Here is a 13,480-nt window from a genome sequence, read left to right on the forward strand (position 1 = left end):
GTTACTACTACTGCGTTACTACTGCTTGTTTACTGTTTTACTGCGTTACTACTGCTGCAATACCACCACCATCAACTACGCGCCAAGCACTTTTCTGGCACCGTTGCTACTGCTCATACTTATTCATACCACCTGTATTTCACTATCTCTTCGCCGAACTAGTGCACCTATTAGGTGTGTTGGGGACACAAGAGACTTCTTGCTTTGTGGTTGCAGGGTTGCATGAGAGGGATATCTTTGACCTCTTCCTCCCTGAGTTCGATAAACCTTGGGTATCCACTTAAGGGAAACTTGCTGCTGCTCTACAAACCTCTGCTCTTGGAGGCCCAACACTGTCTACAAGAATAGAAGCTCCCGTAGACATCACGATGCTACACTCATTGGTCCGCACACATCGGTATGTATGATTTCCAATAAGTCAGTAGCTCGCTCCATCATACCAGAAAATGGAGTCTTAGTCATTTTTCCCATTAGACATGCTTCGCATCTATCAAGTGACTCAAAGTCAAGTGATTCAAGTAATCCATCAGTATGGAGTTTCTTCATGCGTTTCACTCCAATATGACCAAGACGACAAGTGCCACATATAAGTAGAATTATCATTCAATTTAATTCGCTTAGCATCAATGTTATGTATATGCGTATCACTACTATCGAGATCTAATAGAAATAAGCCATTCTTTTGTGGTGCTCGACCATAAAAGATATTATTCATAAAAATAGAACAACCATTATTCTCGGACTTGAATGAATAACCGTCTTGCATTAAACAAGATCCGGATATAATGTTCATGCTTAACGCAGGTACATAATAACAATTATTTAGGCTTAAAACTAATCCCGAAGGTAGATGTAGAGGAAGTGTGCCGACTGCGATCACATTGACCTTGGATCCGTTTCCAACGCGCATCGTCACTTCATTCTTCGAGTAGTTGTCGTTTATTCTTTAGTTCCCGTTTCGAGTTACGTATATGAGCAACCGAACCAGTATCAAATACCCAGGTACTAGAACGAGAACTAGTGAGATAAACATCTATAACATGTATATCAGATATACCTTCTTTCTTCTTCTTGACAAGGCCGCTCTTCAGATCTGCTAAATACTTGGAGCAATTACGCTTCCAGTGTCCCTTCTCTTTGCAGTAATAGCACTCAGCATCAGGCTTAGGGCCGTTCTTAGGTTTCATAGGAGGCGTGGCAACTTTCTTGCCACCTTTCTTGAATTTTCCCTTAGACTTGCCCTGTTTCTTGAAACTGGTGGTCTTGTTGACCATCAACACTTGGTGCTCTTTCTTGATCTCAATCTCAGCAGCTTTTAGCATGCCAAAGAGTTCAGGTAACTCCTTGTTCATGTTCTGCATATTGTAGTTCATCACAAAGTTCTTGTAACTTGGTGGCGAGTGATTGAAGGACACGATTAATCCCGGTCTGTTAGGAATCACTATTCCCAAGTCACTGAGTTTCTTCGCATGCCCGGTCATGGCGAGCATGTGCTCACTAATGGAGCTGTCTTCTTCCATCATACAGCTGAAGAAATGTTTCGATGCTTCATAGCATTCCACGGCCGCATGAGTCTCAAAAATAGCTTTCAGCTCATTCATCAACTCATGAGGATCGTGGTGCTCAAAACGTTTTTGAAGATCGGATTCCAGACTGCACAGGATGGCACACTGAACTTGAGAGTACCGAGTTTTCCGAGTCTCGTAAACAGCTTTTACTTCATCGGTTTCAGTTTCGCAGGAGGGTCACCTAGCGGTGCATCAAGCACATATTGCAGATTTCCGCCGGAGAGGAAGATCCTCACATGACGGAACCAGATCGGTGAAGTTGCTACCGTTGCTCTTAAGCTTTTCTTTCTCTAGGAACTGATTAAAATTGATTGAGGATGCCATCTCTACAACATATATTTGCAATAGTTTAGACTAAGTTTATGACAAATTGAGTTCAAATTTTAATTCAACATAATTAAAAATCTAGGTGAACTCCCACTCAAAACAATATCCCTCGCATTGTCTTAGTGATCACACAAACCAAATCCACCGCACCTAAACCCGATCATCACGAGAAAAGGTGTGATTTCAATGGCGAACACTCAAAGTGTTCATCATATCAATCATATGATTCATGCTCTACCTTTCGGTATCATGTGTTCCGAGACCATGTCTGTACATGCTAGGCTCGTCAAGGCCACCTTAGTATCCGCATGTGCAAAACTGTCTTGCACCCGTTGTATGTACTCATCGAATCTATCACACCCGATCATCACGAGATGCTTCGAAACGACAAGACTTGATAACGGTGCTACTAAGGATGAACACTTTATTATCTTGAGATTTTAGTGAGGGATCATCTTATAATGCTACCGTCGCGATCTAAGCAAAATAAGATGCATAAAAGGATTAACATCACATGCAGTTCATATGTGATATGATATGGCCCTTTTGTCTTTGCGCCTTTGATCTTCATCTCCAAAGCACGGACATGATCTCCATCATCTTCGGGCATGATCTCCATCATCGTCGGCGAAGCACCAAGGTCAATGGCGCCGTCTTCATGATTGTCCTCCATGTAGCAACTATTACAACTACTTTGAAATACTACTCAACATGAAATTTAAAGACAACCATAAGGCTCCTCGCCGGTTGCCACAATACAATAATGATCATCTCATACATATTCATCATCACATTATGGCCATATCACATCACCAAACCCTGCAAAAACAAGTTAGACGCTCTCTAATTTGGTTTGCATATTTTACGTGGTTTAGGGTTTTCGATATAGATCTAATCTACCTACGAACATGAACCACAACGTTGATACTAATGTTGTCAATAGAAGAGTAAATTGAATCTTTACTATAGTAGGAGAGACAGACACCCGCAAAGCCTCTTATGCAATACAAGTTGCATGTCGAACGAGGAACAAGTCTCATGAACGCGGTCATGTAAAGTTAGTCCGAGCCGCTTCATCCCACTATGCCATAAAGATGCAAAGTACTCAACTAAAGATAACAAGAGCATCAACGCCCACAAACCATTGTGTTTTACTCGTGCAACCATCTATGCATAGACACGGCTCTGATACCACTGTAGGATAACGTTGCATAGAAAACAAAAAATTTCCTACCGCGAACACGCAATCCAAGCCAAGATGCAATCTAGAAGACGGTAGCAACGAGGGGGTATCGAGTCTCACCCTTGAAGAGATTCCAAAGCCTACAAGATGAGGCTCTTGTTGCTGCGGTAGACGTTCACTTGCCGCTTGCAAAAGCGCGTAGAAGATCTTGATCACGATCGGTTCCGGCGCCACGAACGGGTAGCACCTCCGTACTCGGTCACACGTTCGGTTGTTGATGAAGACGACGTCCACCTCCCGTTCCAGCGGGCAGCGGAAGTAGTAGCTCCTCTTGAATCCGACAGCACGACGGCGTGGTGTCGGTGGTGGTGGAGAAGTCCGGCGGAGCTTCGCTAAGCGTGCGGGAAGTGGAGGAGCGGGGCGGCTAGGGTTTGGGGGGGGGTGGCCGGCCACTCAAGGGGGTCGGCCAGGCTGTGGTCTTGGGGTGGCCGGCCCCCTCCCCTTGGCCCCTCATTATATAGGTGGAACCCCAAGAGGTGGTGTCCAAGTCTTCGAATAAGACCCGAACCAAAAACCTTCCATAGGAGGGGAAACCTAGCCAAGCTAGGACTCCCACCAAGGTGGGAGTTCCACCTCCCATGTGGGGGTGGCCGGCCCCCTAAGGGGAGTCCACTTGGGACTCCTCCCCCACTAGGGTTGGCCGGCCATGGAGGTGGAGTCCCATGTGGACTCCACCTTCCTTGGTGGTTTCTTCCGGACTTTTCTAGAACCTTCCATAGAACCTTCCGCGACATTTTATTCACATAAAATGACATCCTATATATGAATCTTATTCTCCGGACCATTCCGGAACTCCTCGTGATGTCCGGGATCACATTCGGGACTTCGAACAAATATTCCAACTCCATTCCATATTCAAGAACTACCATTTCAACATCCAACTTTAAGTGTGTCACCCTACGGTTCGTGAACTATGCGGACATGGTTGAGTACTCACTCCGACCAATAACCAATAGCGGGATCCGGAGATCCATAATGGCTCCCACATATTCAACGATGACTTTAGTGATCGAATGAACCATTCACATACAATACCAATTCCCTTTGTCTCGCGATATTTTACTTGTCCGAGGTTTGATCTTCGGTATCACTCTATACCTTGTTCAACCTCGTCTCCCGACAAGTACTCTTTACTCGTATCGTGGTATGTGGTCTCTTATGAACTTATTCATATGCTTGCAAGACATTAGACGACATTCCACCGAGAGGGCCCAGAGTATATCTATCCGTCATCGGGATGGACAAATCCCACGGTTGATCCATATGCCTCAACTCATACTTTCCGGATACTTAATCCCACCTTTATAGCCACCCATTTACGCGAGTGGCGTTTGGTGTAATCAAAGTACCTTTCCGGTATAAGTGATTTACATGATCTCATGGTCATAAGGACTAGGTAACTATGTATCGAAAGCTTATAGCAAATAACTTAATGACGAGATCTTATGCTACGCTTAATTGGGTGTATCCATTACATCATTCATACAATGATATAACCTTGTTATTAATAACATCCAATGTTCATGATTATGAAAATAATCATCCATTAATCAACAAGCTAGTTAAGAGGCATACTAGGGACTCTTTGTTGTTTACATATCACACATGTATCAATATTTCGGTTAATACAATTATAGCATGGTATATAAACATTTATCATAAACATAAGATATATAATAACCACTTTATTATTGCCTCTTGGGCATATCTCTAACAGTTACCGCCTGTTATGGAGGATAAATTTGATTATGATTACAATATGTCTCCTATATTTGATGATGAAAATAATAATGATAGCTACTTTGTTGAATTTGCTCCCACTATTACTAATAAAATCGATTATGCTTATGTTGGGAGTAGTAATAATTTTATGCATGAGACTCATGATAAGAATGCTTTATGTGATAGTTATATTGTTGAGTTTGCTCATGTTGCTACTGAAAGTTATTATGAGAGAGGAAAATATGGTTGTAGAAATTTTCATGTTACTAAAACACCTCTCTTTTTGCTGAAAATCTTGAAGCTGCACTTGTTTTATCTTTCTATGCTTGTTGCATTATGCTTCATGAATTTGTTTATTTACAAGATTCCTATGCATAGGAAGCATGTTAGGCTTAAATTTGTTTTGAATTTTCTTTTTGATGCTCTCTTTTGCTTCAAATACTATTTCTTGCGAGTGCATCATTAAAACTGCTGAGCCCATCTTAATGGCTATAAAGAAAGCACTTCTTGGGAGATAACCCATGTGTTTATTTTACTACAGAAACTTTGTTTTATATTTGTGTCTTGGAAGTTTTTACTACTGTAGCAACCTCTCCTTATGTTATTTTTATCGCATTGTTGTGCCAAGTAAAGTCTTTGATAGAAAGGTTGATACTAGATTTGGATTGCTGCGCAGTAACAGATTTCTTTGCTGTCACGAATTTCGACCTGCCCCTCCGTAGGTAGCTCAGAAAAATATGCCAATTTACGTGAGTGATCCTCAGATATGTACGCAACTTTCATTCAATTTGAGCATTTTCATTTGAGCAAGCCTGGTGCCTCAATAAAATTCGTCTTTACGGACTGTTCTGTTTTGACAGATTCTGCCTTTTATTTCGCATTGCCTCTTTTGCTATGTTGGATGGATTTCTTTGTTTCATTAATGTCCAGTAGCTTTGTGCAATGTCCAGAAGTGTTAAGAATGATTGTGTCACCTCTGAACATGTGATTTTTTTTATTATGCACTAACCCTCTAATGAGTTTGTTTCGAGTTTGGTGTGGAGGAAGTTTTCAAGGGTCAAGAGAGGAGGATGATATACTATGATCCAGAAGAGTGAAAAGTCTAAGCTTGGGGATGCCCCGGTGGTTCACCCCTGCATATTTTAAGAAGACTCAAGCGTCTAAGCTTGGGGATGCCCAAGGCATCCCCTTCTTCATCGACAACATTATCAGGTTCCTCCCCTGAAACTATATTTTTATTCCGTCACATCTTATGTACTTTGCTTGAAGCGTCGGTTTGTTTTTGTTTTTGTTTTGTTTGAATAAAATGGATCCTAGCATTCATTGTGTGGGAGAGAGACACGCTCCGCTGTTGCATATGGACAAATATGTCCTTAGGCTTTACTCATAGTATTCATGGCGAAGGTTGAATCTTCTTCGTTAAATTGTTATATGGTTGGAATTGGGAAATGCTACATGTAGTAATTCTAAAATGTCTTGAATAATTTGATACTTGGCAATTGTTATGCTCATGTTTAAGCTCTTGCATCATATACTTTTCACCCATTAATGAAGAAACACCTAGAGCTTGCTAAATTTGGTTTGCATATTTGGTCTCTCTAAAGTCTAGATAATTTCTAGTATTGAGTTTTGAACAACAAGGAAGACGGTGTAGAGTCTTATAATGTTTACAATATGTCTTTTATGTGAGTTTTGCTGCACCGGTTCATCCTTGTGTTTGTTTCAAATAACCTTGCTAGCCTAAACCTTGTATCAAGAGGGAATACTTCTCATGCATCCAAAATCCTTGAGCCAACCACTATGCCATTTGTGTCCACCATACCTACCTACTACATGGTATTTCTCCGCCATTCCAAAGTAAATTTCTTGAGTGCTACCTTTAAAAAATTTCCATCATTCGCCTTTGCAATATATAGCTCATGGGACAAATAGCTTAAAAACTATTGTGGTATTGAATATGTACTTATGCACTTTATCTCTTATTAAGTTGCTTGTTGTGCGATAATCATGCTTCGAGGGACGCCATCAACTATTCTTTGTTGAATATCATGTGAGTTGCTATGCATGTCCGTCTTGTCCGAAGTAAGAGAGATCTACCACCTTAATGGTTGGAGCATGCATATTGTTAGAGAAGAACATTGGGCCGCTAACTAAAGCCATGAATCATGGTGGAAGTTTCAGTTTTGGACATATATCCTCAATCTCATATGAGAACATTAACTGTTGCCACATGCTTATGCATTAAAGAGGAGTCCATTATCTGTTGTCCATGTTGTCCCGGTATGGATGTCTAAGTTGAGAATAATCAAAAGCGAGAAATCCAAAATGCGAGCTTTCTCCTTAGACCTCTGTACAGGCGGCATGGAGGTACCCCTTTGTGACACTTGGTTAAAACATGTGTATTGCGATGATCCGGTAGTCCAAGCTAATTAGGACAAGGTGCGGGCACTATTAGTATACTATGCATGAGGCTTGCAACTTGTAAGATATAATTTACATAATACATATGCTTTATTACTACCGTTGACAAAATTGTTTCATGTTTTCAAAATAAAAGCTCTAGCACAAATATAGCAATCGATGCTTTCCTCTTTGAAGGACCTTTCTTTTACTTTTAATGTTGAGTCGGTTCACCTATTTCTCTCCACCTCAAGAAGCAAACACTTGTGTGAACTGTGCATTGATTCCTACATACTTGCATATTGCACTTGTTATATTACTCTATGTTGACAATTATCCATGAGATATACATGTTACAAGTTGAAAGCAACCGCTGAAACTTAATCTTCCTTTGTGTTGCTTCAATACCTTTACTTTGATTTATTGCTTTATGAGTTAACTCTTATGCAAGACTTATTGATGCTTGTCTTGAAGTGCTATTCATGAAAAGTCTTTGCTTTATGATTCAGTTGTTTACTCATGTCATTACCATTGTTTTGATCGCTGCATTCATTACATATGTTTACAATAGTATGATCAAGGTTATGATGGCATGTCACTCCAGAAATTATTTTTGTTATCGTTTACTGCTCGGGACGAGCAGAACTAAGCTTGGGGATGCTGATACGTCTCCGACGTATCGATAATTTCTTATGTTCCATGCCACATTATTGATGATATCTACATGTTTTATACACATTATATGTCGTATTTATGCATTTTCCGGCACTAACCTATTAACGAGATGCCGAAGAGCCAGTTGTTGTTTTCTGCTGTTTTTGGTTTCCGAAATCCTACAAAGGAAATATTCTCGGAATTGGACGAAATCAACGCCCAGGGTCCTATTTTTCCACGAAGCTTTCAGAAGTCCGAAGGGGAAACAAAGTGGGGCCACGAGGTGGGGACACAGTAGGGCGGCGCGGCCCAAGCCCTGGCCGCGCCGGCCTAGTGTGTGGTCCCACCAGGACCCCTCCGAGGCTGCCCTTCCGCCTACTTAAGGTCTCCGTCGCGAAAACCCTATGACGTTCGACGAAACCAGAGAAAACCTTCCAGAGCCGCCGCTATCGCTAAGCCAAGATGCGGGGGACGGAGTCTCTGTTCCGGCACGCCGCGGGACGGGGAAGTGCCCCGGAAGGCTCCTCCATCGACACCACCGCCATCTCCATCAACGCTGCTTGTCTCCCATGAGGAGGGAGTAGTTCTCCATCGAGGCTCGGGGCTGTACCGGTAGCTATGTGGTTAATCTCTCTCCTATGTACTTCAATACAATAATCTCATGAGCTGCCTTACATGATTGAGATTCATATGATGATGCTTGTAATCTAGATGTCATTATGCTAGTCAAGTGGATTTTACTTATGTGATCTCCGGAGACTCCTTGTCCCACGTGTGTAAAGGTGACAGTGTGTGCACCGTGTGGGTCTCTTAGGCTATATTTCACAGAATACTTATTCATCTGTTATGAATGGCATAGTGAAGTGCTTATTTATATCTCTTTATGATTGCAATGTGTTTTGTATCACAATTTATTTGTGTGCTACTCTAGTGATGTTATTAAAGTAGTTTATTCCTCCTGCACGGTGTAATGGTGACGAGTGTGTGCATCGTGTAGTACTTGGCGTGGGCTATGATTGTGATCTCTTGTAGATTATGAAGTTAACTATTGCTATGATGGTATTGATGTGATCTATTCCTCCTTTCGTAGTGTGAAGGTGACGAGTGTGCATGCTATGTTAGTACTTGGTTTGGTTATGTTGATCTGTCATGCACTCTAAGGTTATTTAAATATGAACATTGAATATTGTGGAGCTTGTTAACTCCGGCATTGAGGGTTCGTGTAATCCTACACGGTTAGTGGTGTTCATCATCCAACAAGAGAGTGTAGAGTCTAGCATCTATTTATTTATTACGTTATGTGATCAATGTTGAGAGTGTCCACTAGTGAAAGTATGATCCCTAGGCCTTGTTCCTAAATACTGCTATCATTGCTTGTTTCTTGCTTTTCTTGCATCTCTCATCTGTCCGCAATATTACCACCATCAACCACACGCCGATCCTGGGCAAAGCACTTTTCCGGTGTCGTTACTCTGCTTATATTTATTCATACCACCTGTATTTCACTATCTCTTCGCCGAACTAGTGCACCTATTAGGTGTGTTGGGGACACAAGAGACTTCTTGCTTTGTGGTTGCGAGGGTTGCATGAGAGGGATATCTTTGACCTCTTCCTCCCTGAGTTCGATAAACCTTGGGTGATCCACTTAAGGGAAACTTGCTGCTGTTCTACAAACCTCTTCTCTTGGAGGCCCAACACTATCTACAAGAATAGAAGCACCCGTAGACATCAGTGCACCCTTTGATTCAAACAACAAATTCTAAGCACATCCAAACAACATAATTTGAATGGGAAGCCAATTCATTTCTATCTTGGATTTGGAATTTGTAGTCCAATTCAATTCTATTCTCAATTCTATGCACCCAAACATAGTATAATAGTAATACAGGAATCTCAAAAAAATATTTTAATTTTCTATCATTTTATTTTGTATTTTACAAAGATAAAAACGGGGGGGGGGGTGCTTAGGGATCCAAAAAAACCAATAAATCCTTTATCCCCGGTTGGTAAACTAACCAGGACTAAAGGCTTTTGCCCCGCGGGCAGCCTGCCATCACCCCTTTAGTCCCGGTTCATAATACCAACCGGGACTAAGGATTTCAAACAAACCGGAACTAAAGGCTTTATAGGACGAACCGGGACCAATACCTCCCATTAGTCCTGGTTCATTTTTAAACCGGGACTAAAGCTTCCAAGGGTGCTGGACGAAAGCCATGTTTTCTACCGGTGTAAATGCCTATGGTTGCTAGCTCCGGTGCTACTTGAAAATCGAGGGAACCCAAAATGTAACTAGATCGAGAATCAACCTGAGGTTGCGTGGTTAGGAGGGTGGTTGTACCCCCAGCCCACCAGAGTTCAAACCCCAGGTTTGACATCTGTGTGTCTCATAAAGGCGGAATATTCATTCGTCAATTTCAAGATCGAATCTGCCGGCTCAGTCTTCGGAGATACTCATAGGGGTAGGTGTGCGTGTGTGCGTTCGTAAGGGTGAGTGTATGCGCGTGTATGTGAGCGTCTGCGTTTGTACTGTGTTTCTCAAAAAAAAAGTAACTAGATCATTTGATACATCCTTAACCTTTAGGCACGCTTAAATAAATCTACCGCTAAATTCTCCTTTGTTTTTTTCCAAAGAAAACGCTTAGAGCGGTAATGACATCTTGATAGATTTTTCGATAAAATTAATATATTAATATTAAAAGATATCAATTACATCCAGCATCTGCAAGAACACAACATCTTAATGGCAGTACTTATGCACACATCCAAAAAAGAGAAACGGAAACTAAGAAACAAAAGTCCCGCTACAGCATCCCAGACCTAGCAACATCAATAGATCCACCACCAAGACAAAACCTGAAATATAGACTCTCCAAAAGCGACGCCTTCAAGAAGGGAACGGTGCACCAGCGCCGTCGTCACCCGACCAAAGATCTTAGGTTTTCACCCTGAAGATAGGCCCCGATCTCAAAATAATGCCACCAACAAGGTCATTGCCAGGCACAACGAGTTAAGGCCAGACCTTGGGTTTTCACCCTGAAAGGTAGGACTCCGAACTTCACTTGTGCTGCCACCCCCACTTTCATACCACTGCTCCGGAGCCCGGAACACCAAGCAACTCCCTCAACATCGCGGAGACTTGAACCTCCCTTAGCTAGTCCTCCAGTCCGGCCTTCTTGATATTCCTATAGAAGAAGAAGACAAATACAAATAGAGAGGTACGATCGGGAAATTACTGATGGAGATTGTTTCCCGTGCACTTTTGAAAATTAAGGATAAAAATTACCACTGAAAATTGCTGCTCACGTACCTTTGAAAATTACCGCTGAGAAATTACACATCGTTCAATAAGTTCTATTAAACAATTATCGTAGGTAAATTACTGTTGAGGCTGATGATTTGTGTCGAATAACTACCCGCACGCCGACGAAGGAGGCTAAAAATTACCGCTGAAAATTGTTGTTCACGTATTTTAGGTTTATCCCGAGTGGCTTGCAACTATGCAAAATAAACTATCTACTTTATGGGAGCATGTATGGAAATACGAACACTACTAGAATTAAAGAGAAAAACTCAAAATATTATGTTGGTTTAAAATTTATTTGAAGATAGGAATAAGTTGGATGCTCATAATTATGAGATGTGAAACACCGGACGGACGGCACTGAAGGAGAGCCATGAGAGCATCCCCACTCGTTGGCGCTCCCCACGCCCAAATCCGGCGAAATTTTCGTACGGATTGGAGGAAGATTTGGCCTGGGGAGCGCCGAAGTTCCAGCCACCCCCCCCGGCAGGAAACTCCCAACCTCGACCATTTGACATATTTCAAACAAATTTAACATAAAATTTAACAAGTTCGGCGACCAAGAGTACGAAAATTGCTGAAACAAATTCGGCGATAATCAGTACAATGTTTAACAAGTGCTGAAAAAATGAAGCACACAATTTCATAATTTTTCAAACAAATTAAGACAGACTAGTTGGCGTCGGCGTTGCCTCGGAGCCTCCATATGTGCTCCACCAAATCATCTTGCAGCAGCTGATGCATTGTAGAGTCTCGAATCTCCTGGCGCATAGCAATGAAGGCGGCCCATGATGGAGACACCTGGTGATTAGGCTGTGCAAGAGGACCCTCTCTCTCATATGGTGCTTCTTGCTCAGCCAGAGGAACCGGATGCTTTCGCTCATTTTCAATAATCATATTGTGTAGGCACACATAGCAGTTCATCACCTCCCACATCTGATCTTTGGACCAAGTCATAGCGGGGAACCGAACGACAGCAAATCTCTGCTGGAGGACACCAAATGCACGCTCGATGTCTTTTCGGCAAGCTTCTTGTTTCTTGACAAACTCGCAAAGTTTGGGGGTGCTAGGGTTCGAGATAGTCTTCACAAATGTTGCCCACTTTGGATAGATACCGTCTGCAAGGTAGTATCCTTTGTTGTAGTGCCGACCATTGATCACATAGTCCACCGAGGAGCATGACCCTCAACAAGCTTGGAAAAGACCGGGGAGCAGTTTAGGACGTTGATGTCATTGTTGGATCCAGGCATACCAAAGAAAGAGTGCCAAATCCAGAGATCATGGGTAGTCACTGCTTCAAGTATCACAGTGCATCCTTTTTTTGACCCTTGTACATTCCCTGCCACGCAAACGGACAATTCTTCCATTGCCAATGCATGCAGTCAATGCTTCCAAGCATTCCTGGAAAACCCCTAGCTTCATTTGTTGCAAGGATCCTCTGAGTGTCTTCGACAGTGGGTGATCTCAAGTAATAGTCCCCGAACACTTGCTATGACGGCCCTGCAGAACCGGTAGAAACAATCAAGGGCGGTGGACTCCGCCATCCGAAGATAGTCATCTCGCACTATCACCGGGAGCTCCATACGCCGGCATCCTCATAGCCACTCGTGCACTTCGCGGTGACGAAAATCCAACCAAACCGAGTGCAATCCGCCTTGCATCTGAAGTAGGGATCAAAGTCTCGGATGGCATACACAATTTGCAGAAATAGCTTTCTGCTCATCCTGAAATGACGCCGGAAAACACTCTCACCGTGCAATGGATTGTCGGCGAAGTAGTCGGCGTACAACATGCAGTAGCCCTCCATTCGTTGTCTCGGCTTGCACTTCCGGCGACCTGGTGCCGACCCACCACGTCGACCAGTTGCCAGTCCGGCGTACATGCTTGCCAAGCAACCGAGGATCATCATGTGCTCGTCATCTTGGGCGGCAGCTGCCATCTCTTCTTGCATAAGCTCGACGAACATCTGCTCCTCCTCTTCGTCCGAGTCCATGGCTGGCGAGGCAAATGGACGAACACCTGACGGGCGTGGTCGAGACAACCCGAGCCGCGAGCGACGAGGAGCGAGGCCAAAGTCGGAAAACAGAGCCGGCGGAAGAGCGGCCGGATAGGCCGTCGTCGAAAGACGGCGGAATATAGGCAGGTGGGGAAGGAGGGACGGCGGAATCCGGGCAACAAGCCGGCGGGGGTGGTGCCGGCGGCGAGAGAGATACGAGGGGTGGGGGAGATTTTGAGCGAGGTGGCGGTGGGGTTCGTGTGTCGAGT

Source organism: Lolium rigidum, chromosome 4 (assembly GCF_022539505.1).
Source record: "Lolium rigidum isolate FL_2022 chromosome 4, APGP_CSIRO_Lrig_0.1, whole genome shotgun sequence".
Classification (NCBI taxonomy): Eukaryota; Viridiplantae; Streptophyta; class Magnoliopsida; order Poales; family Poaceae; genus Lolium; species Lolium rigidum.